The 11,140-nt window shown below is 41.3% G+C and overlaps 1 protein-coding gene across 1 annotated transcript in view; it reads left to right on the top strand.

The window, feature by feature from the left end:
• The first annotated feature begins 6,704 nt into the window (after nucleotides 1-6,704).
• Nucleotides 6,705-11,140, top strand: part of LOC109432339 (zinc finger protein sens) — a 49,951-nt gene continuing 45,515 nt past the window's right edge. Inside the window, exon 1 of the mRNA XM_019708682.3 lies at nucleotides 6,705-7,448. The gene's annotated coding sequence lies outside the window, so the exon portion shown is untranslated. The remainder of the gene's footprint in view (nucleotides 7,449-11,140) is intronic.

Here is an 11,140-nt window from a genome sequence, read left to right as displayed (position 1 = left end):
AGAACATTTGGAACGGTGGTAGAGCTGTACACCCGCCTGAAACGCGAAGCAGCAGAGGACTGGTGATGAATGCCTCAAAAACAAAGTACATGCTGGTAGGTGGAACCGAACACGACCGGATCCGTCTGGGTAGTAATGTTACGATAGACGGGGATACTTTCGAGGTGGTGGAGGAATTCGTCTAGCTCGGATCCTTACTGACGGCTGACAACAACGTGAGCCGTGAAATTCGGAGGCGAACCATCAGCGGAAGTCGGGCCTACTACGGGCTCCAGAAGAAACTGCGGTCGAAAAAGATTCACCCACGCAGCAAATGCACCATGTACAAAACGCTAATAAGACCGGTGATTCTCTACGGGCACGAGACATGGACCATGCTCGAGGAGGACCTGCAAGCACTCGGAGTTTTCGAGCGACGCGTGCTAAGGACGATCTTCGGCGGTGTGCAGGAGAACGGTGTGTGGCGGAGAAGGATGAACCACGAGCTCGCTGAACTTTACGGCCAATGCCGGAAGGATACGTGTGGCACGGCTTCCAGCATTTTTAATAATTTATTTCAAAAAGCTGCTGAATTATCTCGAACGGGGTTCGTCTTGAGAGATATGACATGACTATCTCCTGGGTATTTCAACTCCCAAAATTTCATCATTCCATGCTTCCCAGGCCATTTCGACTACAAGATAACAGATTTTTCGGTACCACTTAGAACAAAACTCAATTTATTACTGACATAACTTGCAAGAATTGTACAAGTATGTATGGACGACTTTTGTGGGACATAACAAGCTTTGATTTCGAGCTGTAATCCTAACTGTATGTTTTTTCGTTCGAAAGTTATGATTTTTTAAAGTGTAGAAAAGCCTAAAATTACCAAATCGACTTGAAGCACATCGAAATCTTTATCAATCTAGCTGAAAGTTTGACCAGAAGTTCATTTTGGCATGAGAATTATGATATTTACTTGACCAGTGGGATTCGAGACATTTCCTTAAATGTAAACATGTCTAGTGGACAGTGTATGTTGCAAGAATGCCGGATAACAACCCTGTAAAGCTCGCACAAGAAGGCGTGGAGCGCAGAGAGTACGATGGGCGGACCAGGTGGAGCGTGACCTGGCGAGCATTGGTCGCGACCGAAGATAGAGAACGGCAGCCACAAACCGAGTATTGTAGCGTACTATTGATGATTATGTCTTGTCTTAAATGTGACGTTGAGCAAATATGTAAATGTATGTATGTATGTTTTCGGATATCAAAATTATAGAATTACATCTACGAAACGGTATACTAACGCTTGGAAAAAAATCAGGCCCCAAATAATTAAGAGGGCTTCAGGAGAATGTCAGGGGATTTCGAAGGGGGTTACAGAGAAGGGTTTGAGGAGGAGGTTCCAGGCTTCGGAGCTTCTATAAAACGATGGGTTCAAAAGGATTTCAGATTCATCTCAATTGGGTGGGATGATCTCATGTTTTTTTTTATTTTTTTTTAAATTTTTGACCACTTAACCTAATTTATAGCTCTTTTGTCCACTAGGGCACTACAAGAGCGATTCCAATAGTCCGTTTTACGAGCCGATATTATGAATGAATTTTGACAGGAGGTAGCGTCTAATAATCCGTGAAAATCAATATCATCATCAACATTGTTGTCGTCACTTCGTAAAATGTCTCATTGGCAGCTGCACTTACACTTTTGTGCTGCGCCTTCTTGTATTCTTTCACTTTCGATTTGTTTATTTGTTTATTTCGGTATGCCCAACTGACCTATAATGGTCTTACTGAACCTCTTTAAGCTAAAATACAACAAAACATATACACTACGGTAAATAATAATTCCATACATTACATTACAATCGATACAATCAACGCGAATATAAAAAACATTCACCTCAAGGTCATTCAAATTGACGTAGAAACACTTAATCCATTAAACATCATTTGACAAATTCAGTTCTTTAGGGCTTCCAAGTTTCATTCATCCGATTTACAAATTCGCGATATCTAATTCGTTAAGGCCACGTAGATGCGCTCAATGCTAAAGGTTTCAAATCCGTTCTCAATACAGCTTTAGACGACACATTTTATAATACAGATACATTTTTGTTTTTGGGCACAAGCTTTACTACATCATTACAGCACGATAAAGGAACATTTAGAGAACGTGATATTAACACACTGATATCATTTTCTGTGGCACTACTACACGCTAAAACTGCTCAGCACTGAAATGTGTAAGACCTACTCATAAGTGCATAATTTCCAGACCACACAAAAATGAGTGCCAGTTACACATTCTCAAAAAACAGCGCGTAAACTCGTCTAGATGACAAATGTTGATTTTTTTTGTTTTCCAAGGTCTCTAGTAAACCTAGCTAGATTGGCGTACACATTTTTTTTGCGAATTTAACGATTTTGCGGACACTGGAGCTGTTTTTGTAATTGTGCAAGGGTTACACATTTTTGGTGTAGTCTGGAAAATATGCACTTTAGTGCTGAGCGGCGTTAGCGTGTATCGACATTACTTAGGTACAACGAAAAAGTTTCACAGTCAGGCATTTGCACTATAGATAGTAGAGTAAACATAGATCCGCGGACACCACTGACTAAAATGTTTCAAGCGTGTAAGTAGTAATTTTCAAGAGTGCGATGGTTGAATATGACGTCATGCGCTCCATTGATGTTGTCCAAATCGTGACGTCATGCTCGTTTGGATACAGATTTTGACAGTTCGTTTGGATACAACGGATTCATCAACACGGATCTATGTTTACTCTACTATCTATAATTTGCACCACCGACGAACCGACGTGACAGTGGTGTTTCAAAACTGTCCCCCCTCAATTTAACGGTCGACCAGCAAAGCGAGCGAACCCTTCTGTCAAATCAGCGCAGACGCGAACCTCTTCCTATATGAACACACGGGGGTTTGGGATCAAGCTAGCAAACCAACGCGAACCGTTATAGAGGTGGCGACAGTGTTCGGCTATTTTGCATCATGGCGTCGTGGACAACAAATTTGAATTTGTTTGTTCTAGCTGTCACATCGGTTCGTCGGTGCTTGCACTGCGATAGGTCAGGTACACACGCTAAAACTGCTCAGCACTGAAATGTGTAAGACCTACTCATAAGTGCATAATTTCCAGACCACACAAAAATGTGCAGCAGTTACACATTCTCAAAAAACAGCTCGTACACTCTTCTAGATGCGAAATGTTGATTTTTTTTTTGTTTTCCAAGGTCACTAGTAATCCTAGCTAGATTGGCATACAAAAATTTTTGCGATTTTAACAATATTGCGGACACTGGAGCTGATTTTGTAAATGTGCAAGGGTTACACATTTTTGGTGTAGTCTGGAAATTATGCACTTTAGTGCTGAGCGGCGTTAGCGTGCAGGTACTCGTCCACCAGCGACCACATCGCTTGGTCCGTCGTGAGATTTGGGGGAAGATACAGGCGTAGATTGGCAAATCGGAGCAGCTACATTAGGCTTCGGAATAACTTTTGAAAACATATCAGCGATTTCTTGTACCTACTGCGCATTTCACATCGTTAAGTCGATCTTCAACCGACAGGGAGGATTCGTGGGATGATTCCGTGTTCATACTCGCATCGGTATGCATTCTCTCTCTCATCCTACAGAATAGCGCCATACAGGCATCGCACATCCAAATAATATTGCCGGATAACGCACACAGATCGTCTTCGGTGATACCGACACAGGCAGCGTGGAAATATTTGGCGCAATTCCCTTCACACACCGTATACAGGTCATTATCAACGTTGACAACGAGTGAGCACTTTTTTGCATTTTTTATCCATTGTAATGGAATGGAGTTGATATGACCAAATTAATCGTAAATTTACTATTATCACTGATGAATGTAATACAAATTCGCTATGATGAGTTAGTCTAGTCACTTATTTATAAGGCTGACACAAATTTCGATTTTCTCTTATGTCACCGCCCCCTCGGAAAATTTTGGTCGAAATTCAACATTTTGAAGGGGGGCACCAATAAATTATTCAAGAAATTTTAAAATTTTAAGGTGAAATTGGAGTTGCATAGAAAATTTCGTAACAAATCCGATGAGTTTATAGATTTTGCCGAATTGTTTGGGTATTTCTTCATCAAATACATTTATTATTTATTGTCCTCCCCCTTAGCGAGCCAACGAGTATTGTGACAAAAGAAGAAAATTAGATTTGTTCCGGCCTAAGTACATTCAATTTCGGTGTTTATGAGCAATCAAATTTGCACTTTTAGCCGTTCAGAACAGAACGAATGAAAATAACGTGCGTATGCAGGTACCTCCACTTACTAGAATGATGAACATGATGATTTTGATGTTAGCTGTTGTTTCTTTTCCAGTCCGATTGAGGGTCGTCCATTATGAATTGCCGTTTGCCAATACCTAAGTTTCCGGTTCCGTTAGAGCTATAGGCTCAGAAGAGGGTCAGGTGTCAGCCGCTCTCGGGGGGAAGAGTAACTGACAAAAAAATGCAAGTGTCTCGGGGCTGGGATCGAAAACATGACCATCCGCTCAGGAAGCGAACGTGTGACCACTACGCCCCGGGCCCCGGTAATTTCATGGGTTGGGGTATAGTTTTTATGCAGGATTGGGTTCCACTACGTTCGTACACGACATTTGGGTTATTTCATACATCCGGAGAAGGGATTGTCATATTGTTTTTTTCTTTTCATTTCAGAGATCGAACAAGGGCGTTTAATCCTAAAACTATACCCCAACTCATGAAAAAAGGCAGGATATAAGGCTTAAATCCCTATTTCCCATTCCAGGATGAAGAGCTTCAACGGAGTGACATTAACTTTCTTAGCCGTGCCACTCCCAACGTTTCTGCTGGATATCTACAATACATACTATACGGATCGGCTGACGAAATGTCGCCGTTTTATGGTTTTGTTTATCTGTATGTAATGACACTGCACGGCAGGTCTGGCCGCTTCAATAGATGAAACGCATCTTTGATGACAAAAAATGATAAAAGTAGTCGTTTTTATCGTGTTCCAGGATTCTTCCAAGTGATGGCTTTGTAAGTGTAGACTAGGCTAGTCTAGATTACGGGGGTCTCATGGGCGTTTACTAGATGGTTAAGGTGAAACGGGACGCCGTGTTATTTTTCCTATCTTGCCTCTCTTTCTAACAATTTGCCTCGCGATTTTGAAGATGGTAATCTCGAGTTCTATCGCACTGAAGATGCTGAAAAACAATCAGCATATGCACTCCAAGTGAGCACACACAGTGATAGGTTTTTGTTGCAAAATATGAAGTAGAATCTGAGATTACCATCTTAGTAGCAACAGAGCAATGGCGGATATTTCCCCGACCGTCCCGTCCGCCCTTGATGCATTTGGTTTCGGGAGATTTCAGGAGACTTCAGTAGTGTTAAAGGAAGTCTCCGGAGGGCTTATGAGTGTTATGAACGAGAAAAATACTGTTTTCCGGATGATGATAAATATACGTCTTGTGCAGTGTACTGACTATAAGGTTCTGATTTATATATCTCGGTTCGATTCAGTATCGGAGTACCTATGATTTACAGTTCTCACAGTGAGACGAAAGTGTGTGTTTTCTATTTCACAACTACAATTAGATGTTTTGAAGCAAGTTGTGGGGTGTGAACAAAGATTAGGTGACATTCCCCTTTGGTGTCCTTCCCCTAGCAATCGTTGATGATAGCAAGTATCTTATTGAGAAATGGAACTTAGCGGAGCAAGCTGCCTGCATCGCGAGGTCCCGTATCATGTCAAGTGATTCTACTGTAGTTTGCTAAGATGGCTGGGAACGGATTGTTCCGGTGAGTTACGCAATATTCATACAACTAATGTCATTTCGAGAGGTTTAGGTTGGTTTCAGAGGCATTAGTAAGTTTTGAGAGAAGTCTACCGGGGCTTCAAAGGTTTAAATGCCTTCAAGTAGACTTCAGGGGGTTTGTAGACTTCAGTAGAGCCTAAGGGAAGCATACGGGGGTTTCGTGTAGGTTGTCCAAGTGGCTTCAAGGCGTTTCAGTGGATTAAGTACAAACCTTATTCGTAATACAGCGAAAGAGCACTAGTTGCACCTGTAACTTCAGTTACAAATACTCAAAAAAAATTGTTGAAACTAGAGATTTTGATCAGAAGGTAGACGATAAATATGCCTGAATTTTATGTTTTGACAAAACGTTTTTTTAAAGCAATGTATTTTAATCGAATTTCAAGCAAGACAAGAACTTTCAATTTATTATTAACTCCAACTGACACGATATCCCACGATTACCATGATTATCGAAAAATCACCAAATGCCACATTTAGATAAATCGTATAATACGCACCCTCCATCTTCTTGCCCCGACACCTATAGCTACAATCCTACTATGTATTTCCCATACCTTCGATTGTCCTTCTCTACAACCGACCACGAAGAGGGTTCACTCTCATTTCACGATTTTTACCTTTCCCTTGGAAACCGCGTCCGCGGTTCGCCGCGCGCGCGGGTTCAAATTCTCAGCATAAACGAAAAGCCTTGCGTCCATTCATTGAACTCGCGTGCCTTCTTTCGCGCTCTCTCTCTGTATCTCCTTGCATTGTTTCTCACTCTTTTTGATTCTCTTCATCCCAGAATGAATCTCCTTCTTGCAAGCAAGCCAGCACTCGGATCGGAGGGAAATCTCTATATACCTTTTACCTGTGCTGTGCCATCGCCAGGTTGGATTTTGAGTTTGGGTTATGGTGATTGGGGAGCGCGCGCGCATCGCATACACTCTCAACAACCACATGGTCCATACTCGTACGTACGGCGAAAGAAAAACCCTTGCTGGCGACGATCGACACCGCCGTTGGGATCAGTCAGGTGCGAAGCACCCAATCGAGCGGACGTTCTTTTTCATGGTTCTCGGCGGTGATCGAAGAAATCTTGAAACTTTTTTTTTGTTTTATTATCGTGTGGTGCCGATTTTGTTGGACCGATCGGCTGAGGATTTCGTCCTGTTGTGTGTTTCTGGTGCACGGGGAAAGAGAGAAGATGAAGATCGGGATTGTCGGTTTAGGATTCGAAGAAATCTGACGACGATCGGTGGTGCTGCGGAGAAGTAATCGCGCGACAGGTGTTTTGCGAAGACGATCTCGGTGCCCGTAACGAATCTCGGCGTAAGGTGCGTTTCGGTTTTGGATTTGGAAGTGATATTTTGGTGAAACTGGATCGAGGCTGTAACTGTTGGTTAGAAGGATTTTGGAGGAAGTTATCGTGTGAGGAGTGGGTGCTGTGAAGTGATCGTTAAAACAAGGAATACAGCGAAAGACCGGTACCACAGTGAAACGTTCGTAGCTTTTTGAACAGCAGGAAGGACACCCGTAGAATTTGTGATCAACCTTGACCACCATCACCGGCTTCCCGTCATCGAGCAGTTCCAGGAGGACCGGACGTCACCAGCATCGTACACAGGGCAAGGTGAGGATCAAGGTTTCGAGGTCTCCGCAGGAGAGATCGCTGCTGCGTAGACGTGTGTAAAGCTATGCCGGTACCTCCGGAATTGCTTCCTCGATGGGTTTCTGACTGGAAGAGCTATGAAATTATAAAATCGGCAGGCTGATCGACGGTTGATCGAGTCACCTGGCCGGCTGAGGGAAAAAACGCGCCGCATCGAAAAACACCTGCCCTGTTTAGCATAAGAGCAAAACCTCTCGCTCTCGCCCTAGCAAGCACAAGTCGCCGCCGTCGTCGTCTCTTGGTGTCCGAAGCAATCCAAAAAAATCAGGCAAAAAGTCGCAACGCCGGATCTGGCGTCTGCTGCTGGTGCTGGATTTTCAAAACATATTTTTTTTTGGTTTATGTTTTGGGATTGCTTTCTTTCGTGCTGATTCCGATGCATTCGACTGGCTACGACGACGAAGACGGCGGCGGATTGAGATCGATCGATCAGGTCATCGTCATCGTCGTCGTGGTCGGAGTTGTTTCGTTTCGTTATAAGCACGGTCGTCCGGGCCCCCATAAATTGAGATTGAGTTAACCGGAACGATTCGGGCTGCTGCCCGGCAGTCGGTGTCGCGTGGAAGCGTAGCGGACTAATTGAGTGAAGTGATTGGTTTTGTTTGCTTGGTGGAATGCTGGGTGAAACGGGGGAGGATCGAGGGATGGTGCTTTGCTGAATGGAGCCACAATGTGGCGTGTTAACTTGTCACCGGGTGACCGGTTGTCTGCGAGGGCCGGAGGTATGAGAGTTGAGATTTTTCCTTTATTTTTCACAAGATTGATTCATCTCTCGGGAGATAAGCTGTTACATGTGATGAGAGGTCCTGTCAGGATTTGAGATATGTTTTGGGGCCAACAAGGTTTGTGCAAAGATGGTAATTGATGGATTGATATTGCTTTTGCTGATCTGCTGATGTTGGAAAAAATTTGCAAGGCTCGTGCGGTTTGTATCGTTGGACTTTTTGCGAATTTTGTTGAAGACTGTAGGATCGATGCCCGATTTTCGAAATTAGGGTCATTTTTGACTCACAAAGAGATGCAATAGGAAGTTAGAATTTGGAGCATCTCAACACAACAGATTATTGCTACGAATGCAGATTTCCATTATATCAGATGGTGGAAATGGTTGACCAAATTATATAAATAGAAGTGGAATAGTTTTTGTATGCCTTTGTATGGTTAGAGAACGGATTGACGGATCTACACAATTGTTTACTGTCGTGTTCGTCCAGGGCTCCTAGGTTGAAACTACCAAATCGACTTGAAGCACATCGAAATCTTTATCAATCAAGCTGACAATTTGACCAGAAGTTAAGACCGTTGGGATTCGAGACATTTTCTAAAATGTGAACATCCCAAGTAACAATTTTAATTTTATCAAAGTTTTTTAGCGATTCAAAAATCCTAAACATAAAACCATTGATGCCGACTTGAAAATGCTCTCGAGTTCTTGTATGCCTCAATAAGCCCACGTTCTGGCTAGTTGGCCCAGTCTTATTAGGGTCTACAGGACTTCGTATGCAAACCGGCTTAGGATTTCGGGTTGTATCATAGTTTTATCAATCTTCTAAATAAAACCATCTTCTGACTTGTCAAATAATTGTTTTGATTATTTTTCACTCTCAATGTTCGATCGTCAGAATAAATTATGCTTGGTTGTTTATCCAGCCATCAATTGGAAAGATGCAGATATGGAATTCAGATTTGTTTTCCTATTTAATACGTGTCAGGAGACATGCCACGGAAAATTTGTGGTGAATGTGACTGTGATCATGACAAAAACTAAGTGCGCCATACAAACTATGCATAATTTAGAAGTTAAATGTATTTAATTTACTCGGTGGAATTGGGTGCAAAATAGTTATTTATGCAACGAGTTGCAAAATGATGATTTTTACAGCACGAGTCGTACATTTATCCAACGAGGCTTGCCGAGTTGGATAAATACGAAGAGTGCTGTAAAAATCGAGTTTTGCAACGAGTTGCATACAACATTTTTTGCAATGACCAAAATTGTTCACTAGAATATGATCATTTCCATCAGTATCATTGTGCTTCTCGGTGGTTGAATGGGAACGACCATGTGCTCCATCACGAAATCTGAATCAAGCAAGCCGTGCTATTACCGTCACAGTTTTTCAAGCTCTTACTGTGGTAACACAGGTTGTCAATCAAACAAATGCATTATGAATCATAATGCTACCCAAATGAGATGCATTATGAACCATAATGCATTTGTTTGGATAGTACGGAAAAGTAGGCCGTTAGGATATTGAAACGGCAAGTATTATATGAATTTTATAATGCCAAATTGCAAAAAAAGGTTTTTTCAACACAGCGGAGTTTAAAAGACATAATGTAATTTTTCTGACAAAATACAATGACGAAAACGTGTTATATGGTTTAATTTGATCTTAAGCTGTTCGTGTAATCATAAAATTGAGTACTTACATAAATTATCCCGGCTGGGCGACATATTTTTCTGATAAAACTCTGTGTTCCTGATGATTCCTCCAATAGGGCTAACCTTCCTGAGGTAGTCATAACCGAGCTCATGATAGAACTAGCGGTTTTATCACAGCATTTTTTTGGTTTATGTTACGTCCACGAAATCTTTTGTTGGTTTTATGCATTGCCTCACAGTTTTGTGTATTTGTTTACAAAAAAAATCTCTCCGACAACAACCGCAAATGCAAGTTTTATTGAAATGGTATATAACAAGCGATAAAACCAATTCATGTCTACTTGCAAGTCCTTAACTGAAGATGTTTATAGCAGAAGTTATATGATAGTTTTATGGAACGCAAAAGGTTCAAAGTAAATAACTACCACATAAAACTAGTTTAGAACAACTAGCTTTTTGACATGCTCGTATAAAACCAGGATAAAACATGAATAAACCTTCAAGGCATGATTGTTACTTGGGATATCTAGTCAAGATATGGATCTCTGACGAGAAAAATCGAATTGATGATTTCCTTTTTGGAAAAGCCAACACAGTAAGTTTACAGTAATCCATTTTTGTAGAGCTTCTAAAGAAGATTCCCTTGAAAATGAGCCCAGAATCTCAAAATTTTTGTCAGAGTTCTAAAGGCAAGATATGTGAACACCCCAGGAATTTCTCGTACTATCGAGTTCAACAGTTTGTATCACAATAACACTGTTAGACAGGAGCTCTCAAACTTTTCCAGCTAGTGACACATTTTCAATCCAGATAAAAAAAAGACGAGCCACCAGCTCGTATTTCCACAATGTTATATATTTTTTATGAAAAATGTTGAATGTATTATTACATTTTCTGCTTTTCTACGCTTGATTGGCTTATGACAAATGGGAATCCCTATGTACATGGGACAATTATGCGTAGAATGTCAATGTTTGCCTATACTTTCATTCATTCATTGAATTCATTAAATTCAGTTGAATAATTAAATTAAAAATGACAAATTTGCAACATACAACTTGAACTCACAATTTTTAAAACTTTATAGGAAACGTTGTGCTGTCACTTTGTGTTTGACAATTGTTGAGCTCATTTTGCACCACACTCTAGAAGATTGATTTTATTGCGATCGTTTTGACATTCTCCCAGCGCATACATACTTTAGTATTTTCCCATTTTTCTACTTTAGTGGTTAATTTCTGTAAGTTTTTCTACATATAAACATAAT

The sequence above is a fragment of the Aedes albopictus genome, chromosome 3 (genome assembly GCF_035046485.1).
Source record: "Aedes albopictus strain Foshan chromosome 3, AalbF5, whole genome shotgun sequence".
Lineage (NCBI taxonomy): Eukaryota > Metazoa > Arthropoda > Insecta > Diptera > Culicidae > Aedes > Aedes albopictus.
This window is presented reverse-complemented; position numbering and strand designations above follow the sequence as displayed.